The 26,497-nt window shown below is 40.9% G+C and overlaps 1 long non-coding RNA gene across 1 annotated transcript; it reads right to left on the bottom strand.

Annotated features, from left to right (window-relative positions):
* Nucleotides 1–1,527: 1,527 nt before the first annotated feature.
* LOC307141097 lies at nucleotides 1,528–17,152 on the bottom strand. Its single transcript, XR_013818319.1, has 3 exons — nucleotides 16,571–17,152; nucleotides 16,189–16,340; nucleotides 1,528–2,874 (listed from the first exon to the last, which is right to left on the bottom strand). It is a non-coding gene; the product is annotated as an uncharacterized lncRNA (long non-coding RNA).
* Between the last annotated feature and the right edge of the window lie 9,345 nt (nucleotides 17,153–26,497).

Raw genomic sequence — 26,497 nt, 5'->3', positions numbered from 1 at the left:
CAGGAGTAACATTAACAGATAGAATAGCAGGCAGACCTGCATCAATGTTTCACTTCAATTCTTTACACGTATATGATAATTTTAATATATAGGCCTACAAGCGCTTACATTTTAAGAGAGAAAACATGTGAATAGATTTAATGTGTTATGTTAGCGGTTAACGCGACCCGCCGCTGTGTGCATCTGTCCCATCGGTCCGTGTTGTGCATGGCAAATAAAATCAGTCATTATCAATAAATGTAATTTCTTGTATCACTAATTATCTGAGGCAAAAGTAGTTAAAGGGATAAAAAAAAGAAAAATTTAAATAAAAAAAAAAGAAAATTGCCCAATAATTTACTCACCCTCAAGTCATCTGTATATGACATTCTTCTTTCAGGCGGATAAAATCTGAGTTATATTACAAAATTTCAGGCTAATCCAAGCATTAGAATTTGATTCATAGTTGCTCTGTTTTTGAAGTCCATAAAAAGTGCATCTATCCACCATATAACTGCTCCACACGGCTCTGGGGTGTTAATAAAGGCCTTCTGAAGCAAATCGACGCGTTTGTGTAAGAAAAATATCCATATTTAAAACTTTATCAAGTAAACTTTCAGCCGACCGGCTTCTGTGGAAAAGTGTTGAAAGTGAAACTCCAGATGTGTGCGTGACGTCATGACGAGCGGATCTGGTGTTAGTCTTTCCATCCGCAGGGGAACTTTAAACAATTTTTCCAGATATTGAACAGGGAAGCCGGTCGGCTGAATAGTTTACTTTATAAAGTTTTAAATATGGATATTTTTCTTACACAAACGCATCGATTCGCTCCAGAAGGCCTTTATTAACACCCCAGAGCCGTGTGGAGCAGTTATATGATGGATAGATGCACTTTTTATGGACTTCAAAAACAGAGCAACTATGAATCCAATTCTAATGTTTGGATTAGCCTGGACTTTTGTAATATAACTCAGATTTTATTCATCTGAAAGAAGAATGTCATATACAGATGACTTGAGGGTGAGTAAATTATGGACTAATTTTCATTTTTGGGTGAAATATCCCTTTAAGAATGAAGAATAAACTGAAATTCACGGCATTTCAACAACTTGATTAAAATGATTTCCCCTTTGCGTTCCCCAGCCTGTTCTGGCATCCTGGCGCTCATCAGCTGTCCATCATGTTAAAATCGTGAGGTTTAAACAGTCCAGTTTTAAATTATTTAATAGATACCAATGCTACAGCCGCTCTAGCGCCCCCTGGTTGCCTGACAAAATGGCGGAGTTTAGGCTGCATGACGTCAACCTCCGGAGCATATGAGCCTGCAGTGATGTGTAAAACTATCATGCTTTATATGTTCATGTTGTAAGCTACAATATTATTTATTTTCATTTTGAAGCACTTATGAGGTGCGCAATAAATAAAAATACGCAGAAGCACAAAAATGCAATGATTTGTGCCTTTTATTATGCTCATGCAGTGTTCATTTCTTTTTAGAATAATGTTTTCTTCAGAAGAGACACAAAAAATATCACCCATAAATGATTTCAATTTTAGTGTGCTTTATTAGGATGACAGAAACTTCAAATTTTTATTGCCAACGTGTTATATGATCAATAAGTTATGACAACACATGTTTTTACATTGCTTTAAAGCTGCACTATGTAACATTTTCTTCAGTAAAATATCCAAACTCCACTAGGCCAGTGTTATATATTTTGTTTAGTTGAGCACTTACAATATCCCAAATGTTTCCAACTATTAGTAAATGGTGAGATGCTATTTTACCCGAGGAACCAGGACAAGTGAGGGCGTGGCCTGTCGATGACATCATATCCGTGTTCCCCAAGATTCTGCGCTCAAACGTGACTTCATCAAACTACGCCTTTGTTTCGAACAGGCGACCTCTAGCGGACGGAAAACTTACATAGTGCAGCTTTAACTCATCACTTTTTCATGTTATACAAGATTCAACTCCATTTAAAGTCCGTTTAATGTCATTTAAGTTGAAATGACAAGTTGATTGTACTTAAAAAGTACAAAAGCAAACAGTCAGAAGTTGTGCAATGTGAAAAACTTAATAAAAATAAGTAATATGAACTGATTAATAAATAAAATATCAGTAGTGCAAAATAAAATGGAATAAACTAAGAAAGTCATTTAATCTGCATAAAAACTGCAATATGACGTTTTAATACGTTATATTAGTTTGCATGTACCAGTTTTAAAGGGATCGTTGAACCTAAAATTAATATTCTGTAATTTACTCATCCTCAAGTCGTTTCTTTCTTCTGTTCAACACAAAAGAAGATATTTTGAAGGACGTCTGTATCCAAACAGTTGCCGATTCCATGTTGACTCTAAAAAATACTATGGAAGTCAATGGGGACCAGAACATTCTTCAAAATATCTTCTTTTGTGTTCAACAGAACAAAGACACTCGTACAGGTTTAGAACAAATTGAGGATTTTAATTTTTGGGTGAACTGTCCCTTTAAATAACATTTTCCATTCGGTCCAAAGAGGTTAAAAATACCCCAGTAACTCTTTCTCTTGTGTTCAGAATGATCTGCCTTTTTCTCTCGCTCATTGTGTCTCTCAAGGAAGGCAATAGACTGTATAGTTATCACCCAAATAGGATGTGATCCTTCCCACAAACTATACAACCTACTACCTCAGCTTGTAGATACACACAGTTTGACATCTCTGAACGGAGATCCAGAATGTAAGGCCCATGTTCTTCAGTCGTCAGCTGGTTAATCTGCCTCCGTAAGAAAGACAGTAGATTGTATAGTTATCTCAAAGGGAGGTTTTATACTCCACAACTATTCAATCTACTACCTCAGCTTTAGGGACAGCAAACAAACACGCCGTGGCTTTTGTTTCTCCACCGGGTCTGCACAGGGATGAGAGAAAGAGTCATTGTTTATTATGAGTCATACAAAATTGTGCCTTTCATAATGTTCATGCAATATTCATATTGTTCCTTTTAGTTTCATTCGGAAGATACAATAAAAGTATCACCCCATAAAAAAACTATTTAACTTTTTTTTTTCCAATAATATTTCTTATTTTGTATTTTGAGAGAATTTTATCTTACTAATTAATAGTTATGCAATAAATGATACATTTTCCCCATTGAAAGTAATACAAAAAACTAGGGCTGTCAAAAGATTAATCACAATTAATCGCATCCAAAATAAAAGTTTGTGTTTACATAATATATGTGTGTGTACTCTGTTAATTATTATTTATATATAAATACACACACATTCATGTATATATTTAAGAAATATTTGCATGTATATACATTTATATAATCTATAATATATATAAATATAAATGTTTCATATATAAAAATAACATTTTTTTCTTAAATATATACATGCTTGTGTGTGTGTATTTATATATAAATAATAATTAACACACACATATATTATGTAAACACAAACTTTTATTTTGGTTGCGATTAATCGCGATTAATCTTTTGACAGCCCTACAAAAAACGTTTTTCTAATATATTTAGGCCCCGAGCAGTGATGGTGTGAGAACCCTGTTGTAATTACTCAACCTATTATTTTCCTCCTCCGAAATTAATCGCATTTTTGAGGGGCTAAACATGCTCAAACTCATGAAACTTTGCACATGTGTCAGAAGTGCTGAAAATGTACGTCTGATATGGGTTTCAGAATTAGGCGTGGCAAAATGACTCAATAGCGCCACCTACAAAATTTCAAAGAAACGCCCCTACCGCTACATTTCACGTACACGTATGAAATTCGGGAGACGCATGTAACAGCCCAATACCTACAAAAAAGTCTCAAGGATCAAAATCTGAAAACCAACAGAAAGTGAGATATCTTGAAGTTTCTTTGCAAAATTGTTGCAAATTTTGCCATTTCCAGACGTTGGGCTTTAACAAACTCCTCCTAAAGTTTTAATCAGATCAACATCATATTTGGTCCGTCTAATCTAAAGGCCTTTGTGACGTTACATTGGGAAGATCTTGAGTTTTCGCTGGAGGGCGTGTCCGTGGCGGCCTCACAAATTTTGTTGTTTCGCCATGAAGTTGAGCAAAACATAAATAACCTTAATGAACCAGTAGTGTTTATATCATATTAAAGTTATGAAAATATACATCATTTGTGATAATTACCTGCTGACTGTACAATAGCCCATAAAATATTGCATTGTTGCTATGCCATTTAATCTACACAGATGATGGTGTGGTAGATGTCTGGCAGACGGGGTTCACCAGGGCAAGCCAAAAGAATGGACTGCCATGGCAAAGCAATGGGGCGGTGGCAACGTCTCTTTGCATAAATTAGCATGTGAACCGGAGGATCTGAAAGACACTGGGGCAGGACATTAACATTCTGAATTCCTCTTTGGCCTAATTAATGGCAGTGATTGAAATGTTTTGGCCTGGCAGTTGGCCGAGACAGCGGGCCAGTGAGAAACAGACCCGGCGGATTGAAGGATGAAGTCTGAGATGTTGGATCAGAGAAAGAGCTGAGAAATCAAAAATGTTTTTTTTTTTTTAAGGCTGCAAATCTGTTAATGACCAGAGTACTAATTATATGCTGATTGCAATGGAGCCTTTTCACATTTCCGGGGCTCTCAGAAACTGAATTTTTCATCATAGTTGCGTAGACTTCCATAGTGGCTCATATGACATGAAATATATATAATACAAAATACAAAAAATATATATAAATGGGACTAATTAACTCCCTTGTTTCAATAAATCATAGTCATGTTGAACTAAATTGTTCCCTTGTTTCAATAAATCATAGTCATGTTGAACTAAATTGTTCCCTTGTTTCAATAAATCATAGTCATGTTGAACTAAATTGTTCCCTTGTTTCGATATATCATAGCCATGTTGGACTAAATTGTTCCCTTGTTTCGATATATCATAGCCATGTTGGACTAAATTGTTCCCTTGTTTCAATAAATCATAGTCATGTTGGACTAGATCGTTCCCTTGTTTCAATATATCATAGCCATGTTGGACTAAATTGTTCCCTTGTTTAAATAAATCATAGCCATGTCGGACTAAATTGTTCCCTTGTTTCAATAAATCATAGTCATGTTGGACTAGATCGTTCCCTTGTTTCAATATATCATAGCCATGTTGGACTAAATTGTTCCCTTGTTTAAATAAATCATAGCCATGTCGGACTAAATTGTTCCCTTGTTTCAATAAATCATAGCCATGTTGGATTAAATTGTTCCCTCGTTTCAATAAATCGTAGCCATGTTGGACCCTTGTTTCAATAAATCGTAGTCATGTTGGACTAAATCGTTCCCTTGTTTCAATAAATCGTAGCCATGTTGGACTAAATCGTTCCCTTGTTTCAATAAATCATAGTCATGTTGGACTAGATCGTTCCCTTGTTTCAATAAATCATAGTCATGTTGGACTAAATCGTTCCCTTGTTTCAATCAATTATAGCCATGTTGGACTAAATTGTTCCCTTGTTTCAATAAATCGTTGCCATGTTGGACTAAATCTTTCCCTTGTTTCAATAAATTGTAGTCATGTTGGACTAAATATTTCCCTTGTTTCAATAAATTGTAGTCATGTTGGACTAAATCTTTCACTTGTTTCAATAAATTGTAGTCATGTTGGACCCTTGTTTCAATAAATCAAGCAATGTTGAACTAATTAGTTCCCTTGTTTCAATAAATCATAGCCATGTTGGACTAAATCGTTCCCTTGTTTCAATAAATCATAGCCATGGTGGACTAAATTGTTCCCTTGTTTCAATAAATCATAGCCATGTTGGACTAAATTGTTCCCTTGTTTCAATAAATCATAGCCATGGTGGAATAAATTGTTCCCTCGTTTCAATAAATCGTAGCCATGTCGGACCCTTGTTTCAATAAATCGTAGCCATGTTGGACCCTTGTTTCAATAAAGCGTAGCTATGTTGGACCCTTGTTTCAATAAATCATAGCCATGTTGGACCCTTGTTTCAATAAAGCGTAGCTATGTTGGACCCTTGTTTCAATAAATCATAGCCATGTTGGACTAGATCGTTCCCTTGTTTCAATAAATCATAGCCATGTTGGACCCTTGTTTCAATAAATCATAGCAATGTTGAAGTAATTAGTTCCCTTGTTTCAATAATTCATAGTCATGTTGGACTAGATCGTTCCCTTGTTTCAATAAATCATAGTCATGTTGGACTAAATCGTTCCCTTGTTTCAATAAATCATAGCCATGTTGGACTAAATCGTTCCCTTGTTTCAATAAATCATAGCCATATTGGACTAAATTGTTCCCTTGTTTCAATAAATCATAGTCATGTTGGACTAAATCGTTCCTTTGTTTCAATAAATCATAGCCATGTTGGACTAAATTGTTCCCTTGTTTCAATAAATCATAGCCATGTTGGACTAAATCTTTCCCTTGTTTCAATAAATCGTAGCAATGTTGGACTAATTTGTTCCCTTGTTTCAATAAATCATAGCCATGTTGGACCCTTGTTTCAATAAATTGTAGTCATGTTTGACCTTTGTTTCAATAAATTGTAGTCATGTTGGACCCTTGTTTCAACAAATCATAGCAATGTTGAACGAATTAGTTCCCTTGTTTCAATAAATCGTAGCCATGTTGGACTAAATTGTTCCCTTGTTTCAATAAATCGTAGCCATATTGGACAAATTAGTTCCCTCATTTCAATAAATCGTAGCCATGTTGGACCCTTGTTTCAATAAATTCTAGTCATGTTGGACCCTTGTTTCAATAAATTGTAGTCATGTTGGACCCTTGTTTCAATAAATCGTAGCAATGTTGAACGTATTAGTTCCCTTGTTTTAATAAATCGTAGCCATGTTGGACTAAATCTTTCCCTTGTTTCAATAAATTGTAGCCACATTTGACTAATTCTCTTGTTATAATAAATATATATAAAAGAAATTCCCTGCATGTCATGAGTCTGTACTATAACTTTCCAAAAGAGGAGAAAATATCTTGAGCTTGATGTTGTTGGTCAAAAAAGAGGAAAAAATGCCAAATTTGCGATCACTCCCTCGGCTGTTGTATTAGAATCTCTCACACAGCAGCAGAAACTGGTTTTCTGTCATTTAAAACAAAAAGTACATAACATTTCTAAAAATGAAAACATAAGCTCAGTTTAAGATAACAACTGGGGAAATGCGAAGAGGGTCCATAGAGTCTGAGGCTAGAGGCTAAGCACAAACATGCATAATAGACACGAATATTGGTTGAAATAGTAAATTTTTAATTGTTCAGTTTTAAATAAAATGTTTGTTTATAATCATTAATTTCCCTCTGTATCCCAACTCACCACAGTGCATTCTGGGATTACCTTATTCATGAAGGACACGTTAGATTCTGGCAAAATATTCTTGGTATTCTCTGTATATCAAGTGGCACGCTGAACACATTTATGGAGTGTGTGCTCGTGATTCATAATAATTCTGTCTAGGTAGGCAGCTCACTATGTTTCAAGTGTTTCTCTGGGGCTGTTTCTATCTGGTTCTATGGCCTCGTTTGACATTTTTCTTGGATCTTAAAAGGACTATTTGTTATTCCATCACAGTATATGGTCCACGTCTCACTGAAGTCCATGGATCATTACACAAAGTAATGGCTATGTCAACATGAGGCTAAATCTTCATGTCTTGAGAGAGAGAGATAATATATGGAAGGCAAAGGAAAGCAGCTCTGCATAAAAAGTATTATATAAACTCTCTCCTTCAGCAGAGTCATGTATATCTATATATATATACAGAACTTGATCATATCTGTGAAGCAAACAGAACTGTAATTTCAAGAAAACTATCAGCATGCTTGTCAGCGGAAGTGTTTCAGTTTCCTTATAACCTTGATCTTGTGGTTAAACGCAAAGGTCTCATTTTTTATTCCACCTCAGCTGTCAACATTTCCTTGTGTCGTGTGTTCACACCTACTAAACTTTTATTTAAACTGTTGAACTTCATTTAGCTGTAGAATGAGAACAGAACATGCTTTTGTGCACAACATGCTACTCGTTTTCTTCTGATATTTTATAAAACGTACACATTTGACCAGCGGTTTGGAAAATGGATGGATGGATGATTCAGCTGCGAGCTCTCACAGTGCATTATGGGTATTCTCTAGCCATTGTGCGTGCATCAGTTGTACACTCATTATTGTGGGATTGAATTGTTTTGGACATCACTACAAATGGCTGTCCCCTCAAATAGTGCCCTATTTAAAGGTTTAGGGGGCGATTCGGACAAAACTCGTTTCAATAAATCGTAACAATTTGGACTAATTTGTTCCCTCGTTTCAATAAATCGTAACAATTTGGACTAATTTGTTCTCTCGTTTCAATAAATCGTAACCATTTGGACTAATTTGTTCCCTCTTTTCAATAAATCATAGACACGTTGGACTAATTTGTTCCCTTGTTTCAATAAATCGCAGCCACGTTGGACTAATTTGTTCCCTCGTTTCAATAAATTGTAACCATTTGGACTAATTTGTTCCCTCTTTTCAATAAATCATAGACACGTTGGACTAATTTTTTCCCTTATTTCAAGAAATTATAGCCACTTTGGAATAATTTGTTCCCTTGTTTCAATAAATCGTAACCATTTGGACTAATTAATTGCCTCCTTTCAATAAATTGTAACCACTTTGGACAAATTTGTTCCCGTATTTCAAGAAATTATAGCCACTTTGGACTAATTTGTTTCCTCGTTTCAACAAATCATAACCATTTTGGACTAATTTGTTCCAATATCTGACTAATTTGTTCCCTCGTTTCAATAAAGAGTAGCAATATTGGACTAATGTTCCCTCGTTTCAACAAATCGTAGCCACTTTGGACTAATTTGTTCCCCATTTCAACAAATCGTAGCCACTTTGGACTAATTTGTTCCAATATTGGACTAATTTGTTCCCTCGTTTCAATAAAGAGCAACAATATTGGACTAATTTGTTCCCTCGTTTCAATAAATCATAGCCATGTTGGACTAATTGGTTCCCTCGTTTCAATAAAGAGCAACAATATTGGACTAATTTGTTCCCTCTTTTCAACAATTCGTAGCCACTTTGGACAAATGTGTTCCAATATTGGACTAATTTGTCCCCTCGTTTCAATAAAGAGCAACAATATTGGACTAATTTGTTCCCTCGTTTCAATAAATCGTAGCCACTTTGGACTAATTTGTTCCCTCGTTTCAATAAATCGTAGCCACTTTGGACTAATTTGTTCCCTTGTTTCAATAAATCATAGCCATGTTGGACTAATTTGTTCCCTCGTTTCAATAAATCATAGCCATGTTGGACTAATTTGTTCCCTCGTTTCAATAAAGAGCAACAATATTGGACTAATTTGTTCCCTCGTTTCAACAAATCGTAGCCACTTTGGACTAATTTGTTCCCTCGTTTCAACATATCATAACCATTTTGGACTAGTTTGTTCCAATATCGGACTAATTAGTTCCATTGTTTCAATAAATTGCAGCAACATTAGACTAATGCATGATCAGTGTCAGTGTTATTAAATGCATTGTGATCATTATGAAAGAGAGTAAATATAGTCCTACCTGCTCATTAAAAGTGTGATGACACTTCCTCCATCTGAATTTGTAAAATTGCCCTCTTTGGACCCACTTTATATTAGGTGGCCTTAACTACTATGTACTAACATTTTAATTAATCATTTGATACAATGCACTTATTGTGTAAATACATGTTTTTACATTGTACTTACATTTTTAAAAATACCTTCATGTAATTACGTCTGTAATTAATTTCTGTAGTTACATTTGTAATTACACAGTTGGCACTTCCCTTACACCTAACCCTGCCCTTAAACTTACCCACACCACCACACCTGTCCCTAACCCTGCCCTTAAACTTACCCAGACCACCACACCTGTCCCTGACCCTACCCTTAAACTTAACCAGACCACCACACCTGTCCCTAACCGTACCCTTAAACTTACCCATACCACCACACCTGTCCCTAACCCTACCCTTAAACTTACCAACACCACCACACCTGTCCCTAACCCTACCCTTAAACTTACCCACACCACCACACCTGTCCCTAACCGTACCCTTAAACTTACCCACACCACCACACCTGTCCCTAACCCTACCCTTAAACTTACCCACACCACCACACCTGTCCCTAACCCTACCCTTAAACTTACCCAGACCACCACACCTGTCCCTAACCCTACCCTTAAACTTACCCACACCACCACACCTGTCCCTAACCGTACCCTTAAACTTACCAACACCACCACACCTGTCCCTAACCCTACCCTTAAACTTACCCACACCACCACACCTGTTTCTAACCCTACCCTTAAACTTACCCAGACCACCACACCTGTCCCTAACCCTACCCTTAAACTTACCCACACCACCACACCTGTCCCTAACTCTACCCTTAAACTTACCCAGACCACCACACCTGTCCCTAACTCTACCCTTAAACTTACCCAGATCACCACACCTGTCCCTAACCCTACCCTTAAACTTACCCAGACCACCACACCTGTCCCTAACTCTACCCTTAAACTTACCCATACCACCACACCTGTCCCTAACTCTACCCTTAAACTTACCAACACCACCACACCTGTCCCTAACCCTACCCTTAAACTTACCCAGACCACCACACCTGTCCCTAACTCTACCCTTAAACTTACCCATACCACCACACCTGTCCCTAACCCTACCCTTAAACTTACCCACACCACCACACCTGTCCCTAACCCTACCCTTAAACTTACCCATACCACCACACCTGTCCCTAACCCTACCCTTAAACTTACCAACACCACCACACCTGTCCCTAACCCTACCCTTAAACTTACCCAGACCACCACACCTGTCCCTAACTCTACCCTTAAACTTACCCATACCACCACACCTGTCCCTAACTCTACCCTTAAACTTACCCATACCACCACACTTGTCCCTAACTCTACCCTTAAACTTACCCACACCACACCTGCCCCTAACTCTACCCTTAAACTTACCCATACCACCACACCTGTCCCTAACTCTACCCTTAAACTTACCCATACCACCACACTTGTCCCTAACCCTACCCTTAAACTTACCCAGACCACCACACCTGACCCTAACCCTACCCTTAAACTTACCCAGACCACCACACCTGTCCCTAACTCTACCCTTAAACTTACCCATACCACCACACCTGTCCCTAACTCTACCCTTAAACTTACCCATACCACCACACCTGTCCCTAACTCTACCCTTAAACTTACCCAGACCACCACACCTGACCCTAACCCTACCCTTAAACTTACCCAGACCACCACACCTGTCCCTAACCCTACCCTTAAACTTACCCACACCACACCTGTCCCTAACTCTACCCTTAAACTTACCCATACCACCACACCTGTCCCTAACTCTACCCTTAAACTTACCCATACCACCACACCTGTCCCTAACTCTACCCTTAAACTTACCCAGACCACCACACCTGTCTCTAACCCTACCCTTAAACTTACCCATACCACCACACCTGTCCCTAACTCTACCCTTAAACTTACCCACACCACCACACCTGTCCCTAACCCTACCCTTAAACTTACCCACACCACCACACCTGTCCCTAACCCTACCCTTAAACTTACCCAGACCACCACACCTGTCTCTAACCCTACCCTTAAACTTACCCATACCACCACACCTGTCCCTAACTCTACCCTTAAACTTACCCAGACCACCACACCTGTCCCTAACCCTACCCTTAAACTTACCCAGACCACCACACCTGTCCCTAACCCTACCCTTAAACTTACCCACACCACCACACCTGTCTCTAACCCTACCCTTAAACTTACCCATACCACCACACCTGTCCCTAACTCTACCCTTAAACTTACCCAGACCACCACACCTGTCCCTAACCCTACCCTTAAACTTACCCACACCACCACACCTGTCCCTAACCCTACCCTTAAACTTACCCACACCACCACACCTGTCCCTAACCCTACCCTTAAACTTACCCACACCACCACACCTGTCCCTAACCGTACCCTTAAACTTACCCACACCACCACACCTGTCCCTAACCCTACCCTTAAACTTACCCAGACCACCACACCTGTCTCTAACCATACCCTTAAACTTACCCATACCACCACACCTGTCCCTAACTCTACCCTTAAACTTACCCACACCACCACACCTGTCCCTAACCCTACCCTTAAACTTACCCATACCACCACACCTGTCCCTAACTCTACCCTTAAACTTACCCAGACCACCACACCTGTCTCTAACCCTACCCTTAAACTTACCCAGACCACCACACCTGTCCCTAACTCTACCCTTAAACTTACCCACACCACCACACCTGTCCCTAACCCTACCCTTAAACTTACCCATACCACCACACCTGTCCCTAACCCTACCCTTAAACTTACCCAGACCACCACACCTGTCCCTAACTCTACCCTTAAACTTACCCACACCACCACACCTGTCCCTAACCCTACCCTTAAACTTACCCAGACCACCACACCTGTCTCTAACCCTACCCTTAAACTTACCCATACCACCACACCTGTCCCTAACTCTACCCTTAAACTTACCCAGACCACCACACCTGTCCCTAACTCTACCCTTAAACTTACCCAGACCACCACACCTGTCTCTAACCCTACCCTTAAACTTACCCTTACCACCACACCTGTCCCTAACTCTACCCTTAAACTTACCCACACCACCACAACTGTCCCTAACCCTACCCTTAAACTTACCCATACCACCACACCTGTCCCTAACTCTACCCTTAAACTTACCCAGACCACCACACCTGTCCCTAACCCTACCCTTAAACTGACCCACACCACCACACCTGTCCCTAACCCTACCCTTAAACTTACCCAGACCACCACACCTGTCTCTAACCCTACCCTTAAACTTACCCATACCACCACACCTGTCCCTAACCCTACCCTTAAACTGACCCACACCACCACACCTGTCCCTAACCCTACCCTTAAACTTACCCAGACCACCACACCTGTCTCTAACCCTACCCTTAAACTTACCCAGACCACCACACCTGTCCCTAACCCTACCCTTAAACTGACCCACACCACCACACCTGTCCCTAACCCTACCCTTAAACTTACCCAGACCACCACACCTGTCTCTAACCCTACCCTTAAACTTACCCATACCACCACACCTGTCCCTAACTCTACCCTTAAACTTACCCACACCACCACACCTGTCCCTAACTCTACCCTTAAACTTACCCATACCACCACACCTGTCCCTAACTCTACCCTTAAACTTACCCAGACCACCACACCTGTCCCTAACTCTACCCTTAAACTTACCCACACCACCACACCTGTCCCTAACCCTACCCTTAAATTAACCCATACCACCACACCTGTCCCTAACCCTACCCGTATCCCACCTCAATATCAGCAAAGGTGTTTTGCAATACAATTTGAACACAGTAAGTACAATGTACTTATATTTTGATGTAAGTGCATAGTAGTTAAGGCCACCTAATATAAAGTGTGACCAGCCTCTTTAAGCCCACAGTTGTGCAGAGGCCTTATAACACACAGAAATAGCAGTTCTAAACAGGAAGTGCCTGTTGACCGTGTTTGTGTGTGCGCTCATGCGATGCTCAGCCCTTATCAATGCGATAGCTGCATTGCAAACAGACGCTGCTTACAACATTTGGCTCCATGGTTGCAAAAATAGAGCGTTTCCAGTGCTGATAAAAGGGGAAATGCACTTTTCCCCTCATTTGGTATCACATTTGTTGACGCTTGTTAAGTCTTACAGTGTAATAAAACACTAAAACTAGCACATCAAGTGTGTCATTTCTGTGCACCACCTATAATAGAATTGCAAAAATAAGTATTGCTCTTTGCATGTTTAATTTGACCAAACAGATAATCCTGCCCACAAACTCACGCCATTGGTCGAGAAGGTCAGGATTCTCAAACAAGCCATTTTGAAAGTGTTATTTTTCAGAAAATCAACCCATGAACAACTATGTTGAGCTAGGATAGCAGAGCATATTTTAACTTTAAATGAGCATGTGCATGAAAGCGCCATGTGCTTTAAATCATAACTTGATGTTAACAGATCTTCGTTGATGCACTTGAGACGAATGTGATCAGATCTACAAAACCAGACCTCGAATCACAATAGGAAGAAATACCTGCTCTGGTTAATGTCAGGCCGCTCTAAGTCCCAGCGTTCGGCTGATTCCCTCTTTTCCTCCATAACGTGATGCTGTTTGTGGTGTTATTGCGTCTGAATTGCAGGTGATTACTAAAATATTTTTCCCCGAGAAAGGTTCTGTGACTTTGTTTCTGGTTACCACACCGACACACACAGAGAGAAAGAAAGAGTGAGAGAGGGAGGGAGCACAAAAATAGCAGGAAGTAGAGAGGGCAGGCCAGAGAGAAAAAAAAATCAAGTAACGTGACAAGTTCATCTGAGGATAGTGAGGGAGGGGTGGAGGAAGTGTTTTCATTTTTTTCATCCATCACTCCACCCACAACCTTTTCTTACTGGGTTTTCTCTTTGTACAGCGTTCAGTGCAGCTTACGGCAGTTTCTGCTCAAAGATCTGCAGCTCTTTGTTTACAGTGTTCATCAATTAAAAGTAGTTGAGGTGCTTTAGACGCAATATATAATCACAATGCATGAATAACCTTTGAATGTACTTTCAGTTCATTCATAGATGAAACAAAGAAACATGAAGTGTGTGTTTTAATACTATTTGTACTGATAGTTTTTGGTGTTTATATAATTATGGTGATTAAAACAGTTTGTGTAAATTTACAGTGGTGTCCAAAAGTTTGAGAACATGTTGAAAATCTGGATTTAATATAATTATGTAAAACAACTGTATTTAAATAGAAGCATTTGCACTATATTTATTTATTTATATACATTTATATATATACATACACACATTTATATATATTTATGTATTTATTTATTTATTTATTTATATAGATTGTTACTTATATATATATATATATATTTGTTTTTTTTTATATAAATATATATGTATGTACACATATAATTTAATACAGTTGTTTTTCAAAATCCTGTTTAAAACCATGTTTATATAAAACAATATATATATATATACATATATATATATATATATATATACATATACATATATATATATATATATATATATATACATATATATATATATATATATACATATATATATATATATATATATATATATATATATATATATATATATATATATATATATATATATATATACATATATATATATATATATACATATATATATATATATATATATATATATATATATACATACATATATATATATATACATATATATTGTTACTATAACAATATATATTGCTATAACTATATTGTTATATTGCTATAACTATAACAATTACTATAACTATATATATTGTTATATATATATCTGTAACAATTTATATAAATAAATAAATACGTAAATATATATAAATGTGTATATATATGTAAAAATGTAAAAAAACAAAATTATATTCATATTAATTTGTAGCTATATTTTCTCATACCTGTTTTTATTTGTATATTAATTCATATAATATGTATATGCCCAGTTTGAAAGTCTGGTTCTTTTGCTCTTGCTCTTATTTCTCTGTGGTTTCCGTCTAAGGCTCGGTTCCTCTAAACATGGCAGACGAAGCACAGATTTGTATGTGGTGTGCCGCTCAACAGCCAGACGAAACACAAAAGATGATTATGAAGCATTTTGCATGAGTTCTAGAGAGATCGCGAGGTTGGATGTTCTTCTCCCGCTGGAGTTTGGCAAAGCGCTGCTCTTTGTTTTGAAGGCCTCAGACCTGTAACTCAGTATTTGAGCTTTAATGGTCTTTATAATAACACAACGCTACTGTAGACGGAAAACCGCATGTTTGTATAGCCTCACTGAAAGATATTATGCAAACAAGTTGTATATAAAAAACGGAACAGTTGCGGTCGGATAGAAGACAAACAAGGCGTAAAGAAAGCATGCGGCCCGTTTCGTTTGTGGTTTATCCAGACGTTTTTTTTTTTTTTTCAAATTAAAAAAGAAGGTGTTTTATGTCTCAATGGCGGCTGCGGATGAACGACATGTGCTGGAGGAAGATGAGGATGAGGAAGGAGAAAATGCTGGGAGTACCTGAGTGAGGGCTTTGAGAAGAACGACGACAACAGAAGAGGAGAGACTATTTCCATGTCGCTCGGGGGGGAAATCGGAGAGAGGTGTGTGAGCGAACGGCCCTTCTCACACACACTGGCTATGCCTCCTGTTCCCCTGCCCACTTAAGCCCACTGCCAAAGAGCCGGAGAGAGAAGGAGAGAGAAGGAGAGAGAAGGAGAGAGAAGGAGAGAGAAGGAGAGAGAAGAAGAGAGAGGTCACAACAGAACGAGGAAGGAAGGCGTGACTTTTGCCTCCACCTTTCATCGGTTGTTGTTGTTGTTGGTCCTGCATTTTTAATGAACCTGGTCCGAAATCAAGAGAAATAACCAATATAACGCCGAAATCAGGTGCATGTACTTACTCTGCGTTTGGCATCCGCCCCAGGCCTTTCGATTCCTGTTTTACAGAAGTCATCGCAGCATCTTTGGCTGTCCTGCAATTGCCTGCGTTTATTCAACGAAAAGTTCAAGGGAGTTCGAGTCCTCAAAGAGTTCTTGCTGTGCTGGGGAGGGACGGAGTGAGAAAAAGTTCAACCCGAGGTGGAAGGACAAAAGAGAGACATCGACTTGTCACACTAAGTTCTGCTCGATATCCTGAGCCAGAACGCTCCGAAATAAAGCCCAAAAGTGCACCGCCTCTTGCCTGAGATGGTGCAACACGCCCGCAGTCGTCCCGTCTTCTCTCAGGCATTGTCATGGGCAGCACAGGGTGTGACGTCAGCGCCCTCCTGACGTCCTTTTGTCCATTTATTTCTCTCAGGGCTGTCCTCATGTTGCATTTTCTGCTCTCTCGGGTAAAAGAAAGAAGCATTGCTTGACTGCGGGAGAGCGAGGCGCGCGGATATAAATAACGCAGTGAATAGAGAGAGAAGCTGTCCTTACAAATCTCTCAGTCTGTCTTCCTGCCTTCCGACCCGAGCGCTTGTAAAACTTTCAGCTGTGGCGTCCAGAGCCGGCCTCCATTGGCAGCGGTTCAAGAGGAGGGCTGAAGAGAGAGAGAGAGAGAGAGAGAGAGAGAGAGAGGGTGCCCATGAGGAGGGTGCTGCTGCGGACAGTAGGTCAGGGTGGGGGGGGTGGGCATGTGCCAACAGCCACTGCTCTGGGAGTTCAGACAGGGAGCATGATCCAGATAGAAAGAGGACACACTCAATAACCCACACATTCAAAATAAAGCTTCCACCATTGAACAGCCTTTCAGTGAACAGTTCTTAAAGTCCACATGAAATCAAAGGAAGTGTTAGCCTTACTGATATCTATAAGTGTGTTCTGTCCAATCAAATGCTCTCTTTAGAATCTGAAGCCCCGCCCCCTACATTATAAACAGGGGATGGGGAACGATCAGACTGTGCACTATGTAGGGGATAGGGAATGATCAGACAGTGCACTATATAGGGGATAGGGAACGATCAGACAGTGCACTATATAGGGGATAGGGAATGATCAGACTGTGCACTATATAGGGGATAGGGAATGATCAGACAGTGCACTATATAGGGGATAGGGAATGATCAGACTGTGCACTATATAGGGGATAGGGAATGATCAGACTGTGCACTATATAGGGGATAGGGAACGAGCAGACTGTGCTCTATGTAGGGGATAGGGAACGAGCAGACTGTGCACTATATAGGGGATAGGGAACGAGCAGACTGTGCTCTATGTAGGGGATAGGGAATGATCAGACAGTGCACTATATAGGGGATAGGGAATGATCAGACTGTGCACTATATAGGGGATAGGGAATGATCAGACTGTGCACTATATAGGGGATAGGGAACGAGCAGACTGTGCTCTATGTAGGGGATAGGGAACGAGCAGACTGTGCACTATATAGGGGATAGGGAACGAGCAGACTGTGCTCTATGTAGGGGATAGGGAATGATCAGACAGTGCACTATATAGGGGATAGGGAATGATCAGACAGTGCACTATATAGGGGATAGGGAACAATCAGACTGTGCACTATATAGGGGATAGGGAACGATCAGACTGTGCACTATATAGGGGATAGGGAATGATCCGACAGTGCACTATATAGGGGATAGGGAACGATCAGACAGTGCTCTATATAGGGGATAGGGAACGAGCAGACAGTGCTCTATATAGGGGATAGGGAACGATCAGACAGTGCTCTATATAGGGGATAGGGAACGATCAGACTGTGCACTATATAGGGGATAGGGAATGATCAGACAGTGCTCTATATAGGGGATAGGGAATGATCAGATAGTGCACTATATAGGGGATAGGGAACCATCAGACAGTGCTCTATATAGGGGATAAGGAATGATCAGACAGTGCACTATATAGGGGATAGGGAATGATCAGACAGTGCTCTATATAGGGGATAGGGAATGATCAGACAGTGCACTATATAGGGGATAGGGAATGATCAGACAGTGCTCTATATAGGGGATAGGGAACCATCAGACAGTGCACTATATAGGTGATAGGGAATGATCAGACAGTGCTCTATATAGGGGATAGGGAACCATCAGACAGTGCTCTATAATAGGGATAGGGAACAATTTAACAGTGCTCTATATAGGGGATAGGGAACAATTTGACAGTGCTCTATATAGGGGATAGGGAACAATTTGACAGTGCTCTATATAGGGGATAGGGAATGATCAGACAGTGCACTATAGGGGATAGGGAATGATCAGACAGTGCACTATATAGGGGATAAGGAATGATCCGACAGTGCACTATATAGGGGATAGGGAACGATCAGACTGCACTATATAGGGGATATGGAACTATCAGACTGTGCACTATGTAGGGGATAGGGAATGATCAGACTGTGCACTATATAGGAGATAGGGAACGATCAGACTGTGCACTATATAGGGGATAGGGAACTATCAGACTGCACTATATAGGGGATAGGGAATGATCAGACTGTGCACTATATAGGGGATAGGGAACTATCAGACTGTGCACTATATAGGGGATAGGGAATGATCAGACAGTGCTCTATATAGGGGATAGGGAACGAGCAGACAGTGCACTATATAGGGGATAGGGAACGAGCAGACAGTGCACTATATAGGGGATAGGGAATGATCAGACAGTGCTCTATATAGGGGATAGGGAATGATCAGACAGTGCTCTATATAGGGGATAGGGAATGATCAGACAGTGCTCTATATAGGGGATAGGGAATGATCAGACAGTGCTCTATATAGGGGATAGGGAATGATCAGACAGTGCACTATATAGGGGATAGGGAATGATCAGACAGTGCTCTATATAGGGGATAGGGAATGATCAGACAGTGCACTATATAGGGGATAGGGAATGATCAGACAATGCACTATATAGGGGATAGGGAATGATCAGACAGTGCTCTATATAGGGGATAGGGAATGATCAGACAGTGCATTATATAGGGGATAGGGAATGATCAGACAGTGCTCTATATAGGGGATAGGGAATGATCAGACAGTGCTCTATAGGGGATAGGGAATGATCAGACAGTGCACTATATAGGGGATAGGGAATGATCAGACAGTGCTCTATATAGGGGATAGGGAATGATCAGACAGTGCTCTATATAGGGGATAGGGAATGATCAGACAATGCTCTATATAGGGGATAGGGAATGATCAGACTGTGCACTATATAGGGGATAGGGAATGATCAGACAGTGCACTATATAGGGGATAGGGAACAAGCAGACAGTGCACTATATAGGGGATAGGGAACGAGCAGACAGTGCTCTATATAGGGGATAGGGAATGATCAGATAGTGCACTATATAGGGGATAGGGAACCATCAGACAGTGCTCTATATAGGGGATAGGGAATGATCAGACAGTGCACTATATAGGGGATAGGGAATGATCAGACAGTGCTCTATATAGGGGATAGGGAACGAGCAGACAGTGCACTATATAGGGGATAGGGAACGAGCAGACAGTGCACTATATAGGGGATAGGGAATGATCAGACTGTGCACTATATAGGGGATAGGGAATGATCAGACAGTGCACTATATAGGGGATAGGGAACGAGCAGACAGTGCACTATATAGGGGATAGGGAATGATCAGACAGTGCACTATATAGGGGATAGGGAACGAGCAGACTGTGCACTATATAGGGGATAGGGAATGATCAGACAGTGCACTATATAGGGGATAGGGAATGATCAGACTGTGCTCTATATAGGGGATAGGGAATGATCAGACAGTGCACTATATAGGGGATAGGGAACGAGCAGACAGTGCACTATATAGGGGATAGGGAATGATCAGACAGTGCACTATATAGGGGATAGGGAACGAGCAGACAGTGCACTATATAGGGGATAGGGAATGATCAGACAGTGCACTATATAGGGGATAGGGAACGAGCAGACAGTGCACTATATAGGGGATAGGGAATGATCAGACAGTGCTCTATATAGGGGATAGGGAACGAGCAGACAGTGCACTATATAGGGGATAGGGAATGATCAGACAGTGCACTATATAGGGGATAGGGAATGATCAGACAGTGCACTATATAGGGGATAGGGAATGATCAGACAGTGCACTATATAGGGGATAGGGAACGAGCAGACAGTGCAGTATATAGGGGATAGGGAATGATCAGACAGTGCACTATATAGGGGATAGGGAATGATCAGACAGTGCACTATATAGGGGATAGGGAATGATCAGACAGTGCACTATATAGGGGATAGGGAATGATCAGACAGTGCACTATATAGGGGATAGGGAATGATCAGACAGTGCACTATATAGGGGATAGGGAATGATCAGACAGTGCACTATATAGGGGATAGGGAATGATCAGACAGTGCACTATATAGGGGATAGGGAACGAGCAGACTGTGCACTATATAGGGGATAGGGAACGAGCAGACAGTGCACTATATAGGGGATAGGGAACGATCAGACTGTGATCAGATCGTTTCACGTTAGACGTTAGTGTCAGTGAACCGCTGCAGCTCTGGTCCAGTGCAATTTCAAACCGTGTTTTTGAGACTGTCTTTGGTTCACTGCTGTTTTAAGGAGCCCATACTCAGCAATGATGTTGACTTATGAATTTGCACATGGTTTGTCTGAAAGCCATTGGGCTACTTTTGTTGCACAGACCTGGCAAACCCTGCGTGCACTGTATGACTAGTTCCGTTCACACAGCAGGGCCTCGCCGAAAATGTGGTTGCGAGTCCTGAAAATTCACAGGCGTGTTTGTTTATAGAATGTGGATGTCACTGCTGTAAACTTCCATGTATACAAATCATTACTTGGAATATATAATGTTCGTGAGGTCTGTAGGCCCCTGGGCTTCGACCCATGCAAGCCTGTGTGTTAATGCGCTCCTGGGAACCATCAATGCCAATAAAAAAGCCTTTTTTTTTTTTTGCTTCAGCAAAGAAACATTATGAATATTCTTAAAAGAACCACTTTTCTTGATGAAACAACTATTAGAGGTCCTTCAGATCAGTGTGTTGATTTGATTTGGTAATCCAGTTAGATTTCTGTATTTGAAATAAGGATGAAAAGGGGACACGCTTTTTAGGATTCTTTGATGAATAGAACGTTCAAAAGAACAGCATTTATTTGAAAACGAAATGTTTTTACTGTCATATTTGATCAATTTAATGTTTCCTATGATTTAAAAAAAAATCATACTCACCCCAGACTTTTGAACAGCAATGCACACCATAAAATCCAGAACTCAATGCCCATGAAGCAAAGATGGCAAAGCATGCATCACCTGGCATTTGCCATTGAGCTCAATAACAGTGCACTATATAGGGGATAGGGAATGATCAGACAGTGCACTATATAGGGGATAGGGAACGAGCAGACTGTGCACTATATAGGGGATAGGGAACGATCAGACTGTGATCAGATCGTTTCACGTTAGACGTTAGTGTCAGTGAACCGCTGCAGCTCTGGTCCAGTGCAATTTCATTTTACCTCTAACAGTGCAATTTCAAACCGTGTTTCCTTCAGATACAGTTGAGATCAGAGTTTATCCTTTTGATCTTTCATTTAAAAACATCCCCTTTCATTGAATTAAAAAGAATTGAAAGTGGGGCGGGGAATCACATTATGAAATAAATGTTTTTCTCCAAAACATGTTGGTCACAATTATTGGCACCGCTAGATTTTCTTATGAGTAAAATATCTCTGAAGTATATCCCATTCATTGGTGACTAGGAGCATGAATTTGTCCAGCCATGACTTCCTGTTCCACAGGAGTGTAAATATGAGGAAACACAAAGGCCAAATTCCCCCAATCATCATCACAATGAGGAAAACCACAGAATATAGTTCTGATCTGCAGCAAAAGATTGTCGAGCTTCACAAAATTAGAAAACAGCTGAAGCATTGAGAATCCCCATTTCCACCATCAGGCCAATCATGAAGAAGTTCAATCAGCTAAAGATGTGATGAATCTGACGTGTGTGTGTGTGTGTGTGTGTGTGTGTGTGTGTGTGTGTGTGTGTGTGTGTGTGTGTGTGTGTGTGTGTGTGTGTGTGTGTGTGTGTGTGTGTGTGTGTGTGTGTGTGTGTGTGTGTGTTCGCTTCTACACACATTAGTGAGAGAATGGGCCGCTCTCAGGAGCTCAGAGAACTCGTGATCGGTGGACACCTGTGCAATAAGGCCAAATATTACACTAAATATTCCACACTCAACTGTTAGTGGGATTATAACAAAGTGGAAGCGATAGGGAACAACAGCAACTCAGCCACGAAGAGCGGGGTCAGCGCATGCTGAGGGTCACAGAGCAGGGTCAGCGCATGCTGAGGGTCACAGAGCGGGGTCAGCGCATGCTGAGGGTCACAGAGCGGGGTCAGCGCATGCTGAGGGTCACAGATCGGGGTCAGCGCATGCTGAGGGTCACAGAGCGGGGTCAGCTCATGCTGAGGGTCACAGAGCGGGGTCAGCACATGCTGAGGGTCACAGAGCGGGGTCAGCGCATGCTGAGGGTCACAGAGCGGGGTCAGCGCATGCTGAGGGTCACAGAGCGGGGTCAGCGCATGCTGAGGGTCACAGAGCGGGGTCAGCGCATGCAGTGGGATGCAGTGGGGTAAAGCGCGCCGCCGCTGGACTCTAGAGCAGTGGAGATGTGTTCTCTGAGTGACCAATCACGCTTCTCTGTCCGACAATCCCATGGATGAGTCTGGGTTTGGCGGTTGACTTGCCTGACTCCATTGTGTCAAGTGTAAAGTTTGGTGGATGGGGGGATTATGGGGTGGGGTTGTTTTTCAGGGTTAGTACCAGTGAAAGGAACTCTTAAAGCTTCACCAAGACATTTTGGACAATTTCATGCTCCCAACTTTGTGGGACCAGTTTGGGGACGGCCCCTTCCTGTCCCAGCATGACTGACCAGTGCACAAAGCGTCTCCATAAAGACATGGATGAGGAGTTTGGTGTGGAGGAACTTGAGTCCTGACCTCAACCCGATAGAACAGCTTTGGGATGAATTAGAGCGGAGACTGAGAGCCAGGCCTTCTCATCCAACATCACAAATGAAGAATCCCCATAAACACACTCCTAAACCTTGAGGAAAGAAGAGCTGAAGCTGTTAGAGCTGCAACTCCATATTAAACCCTATGGATTAAGAATGGGAAGGTCATGTGCATGTAAAGGCAGGCGTCCCAAAACTTTTGGCAACATAGAGTACATCAGCCTTAAATAAATGTTATTCTTATTTCAGGGCTTCAGCAACTACCTGTGATCCCGTCTGACAGCGCTGCAGATGGCAAATTGGCTCTGATAGACCAATAGACCTGCCTTTTTCTGGGAGACCTCGCCAAATGGCCCCAACTGACTTAATGAAACATAAATGGCTGGAGCTGAAGGACGGCTGCTGGGGAAACGTCCTAGGCGTGTTACTGGGGGGACGCTGGGGTCTAATCGCCTGCTCGGCGCCAGCAGCTGAAGGACGGGCCCTTCCCACAGGAGCCATTAGAGTCCCAGAGTCCCACCACACTGATGTCATCCTGTGTAACGGAGCGCTGAAGCCGCAAAGAGAACCCAAGTTCTGCTCACTTCCCCCATCCGTGTGCGGTGACATTGATGTGAAATGAGGACACGATGAAAGCCACTTGCTTCGTGCGATACCCTCAGAGGCTTTTCATCTGCTTTGCAAGTGTACAATTGGACAGGATGGGTTACTTTGAGAGCAATCCTTGCACATTTTTCATTTACACTTAAATAACTGTGAAAAAACTTTGCAAGACATTTTAGCTGTGGTTACATTGTTTGTGCAAGACGTGTCCTGATATGACAATGTAATGGATTAGATTTTTACATTTTCTGCCAAGATAGATCAGTTTAAGACACTACATGTACTATTCAGGGACGGATCGACAATCTGTGCGTTCTGGAAAAGTCCAGAACGGTCGTCCAACCGAGCGGGTGCATGAATTTACACGAAGAATACCCGATGTAAAAATAAATAAAACTTGCGCGAAAATTAATGTAATTGGGAACCACTGTCAGAGAGAGACGTGATGTGTGTGTGTGGGCATGTTTTTGTGAAATATCAGGACACAAATGTGTATAATGACATGGGTATTACAAAAAGAGGGTGAAATATGAGGACGTTCCCCATGTCCTCACTTTTCAAAATGCTTATAAATCACACAGAATGAGGTTTTTTTCACAGAAAGTGAACTGCACAGTCTCCTGTGAGGGTTAGGTTTAGGGGCAGTGTGTGTGTGTGTGTGTGTGTGTGTGTGTGTGTGTGTGTGTGTGTGTGTGTGTGTGTGTGTGTGTGTGTGTGTGTGTGTGTGTGTGTGTGTGTGTGTGTGTGTGTGTGTGTGTGTGTGTGTGTGTGTGTGTGTGTGTGTGTGTGTGTGTGTGTGTGTGTGTGTGTGTGTGTGTGTGTGTGTGTGTGTGTGTGATGGGTAGGTTTAGGGGCAGGGTCAGTGTAAGGGGATAGAAAATATGGTTTGTACGGTATAAAAACCATTACGCCTATGGAATGTCCTCACATTTCACAAAAACAAACGTGTGTGTGTGTGTGTGTGTGGGCATGTTTTTGTGAAATATCAGGACACAAATGTATATAATGACATGGGTATGACATTGGTATTACAAAAAGAGGGTGAAATATGAGGACGTTCCCCATGTCCTCACTTTTCAAAATGCTTATAAATCACACAGGATGAGTTTTTTTTTCACAGAAAGTGAACTGCACAGTCTCCTGTGAGGGCTAGGTTTAGGGGCAGTGTAAGGGGATAGAAAATACGGTTTGTACGGTATAAAAACCATTACGCCTATGGAATGTCCTCACATTTCACAAAAACAAACATGTGTGTGTGAGAGTGTGAGAGAGGCGCGATGCCGCGATCGAACAGTGTAAACATAAAAACAATACATACTCCATCATTTTGTTCATACAGGACATCATTCAAACTGCAAAGTGTTTGCTTATATTTGTGTACGCTTGCAGTAAAACAAAACATTGTGTTTTTGTCAAACTGTAACCTACAACTGTCATCTAACCAAAACACACACACACACACACACAGTTTAAAAGCAAAAAATCTGTATCCAACCCCTTTAAAAACAGTCTGTGGGTGTCATCTTTTGGACATTCATCATCGTATTGCATTGGATTTCATTTCTACCAGAAAGACTCGGGAGATAGAATGATGAATGAAGCATACATTTATTGACAGTCCAGCAAGCATAATAAAGTTTTGGCATAGGCCCCGTCCATAGTTTATAATCCGAGGGTAGCGGATCAGCATATTCCTGCCTGAAGATGAAGGCAGTGGCGCAGACGACCCCCCTTTTGAGGTATGGACGGAACCATCCTGGTGGTGGTGGGGAGGGTGGAGGTTGTCGCATCGGCATCTGCGAACTCAAACATGTGTAAGTACGACCTTTATACAGAAAATATGAAGACGTGATTGGATAGAGATGAAGGTAATAAGTGATGAAGTGATTAAGTCTTCCTGGCTGAACTTAAGCTGAAGCTTCCATTTCTTTCATTCACTTTGTTGTATATGAGAGGTTGTAGTGAGCTCACATTTTCTGCTAGAATGAAGACTAAGGTATTGAAATAAATGGGAAAACATCAGGCATGCATTGCTACCACTCTAACATACAAGGAAGGGGGCTAAATAATTGACTAAATTTTTGTTTAACCAAAAAATCCTAGCTTGCACTTTCTGTCTGTCTTATATCATAGAGCGCAGTTTTTCCTTGTCTTTCATATTTGTGTTTATTATTGTGGAATTGGCAAAGACCTGGTGGTTGTTTGTGAAAGCTTCACAGACAAAATGAATAGGGCCTAGCCATTTTCATCATT

This window comes from Gobio gobio (genome assembly GCF_949357685.1).
Source record: "Gobio gobio genome assembly, chromosome: 17".
Lineage (NCBI taxonomy): Eukaryota > Metazoa > Chordata > Actinopteri > Cypriniformes > Gobionidae > Gobio > Gobio gobio.
The sequence above is the reverse complement of the archived record's forward strand: the minus strand, read 5'-3'. Positions and strand labels throughout refer to the sequence as shown.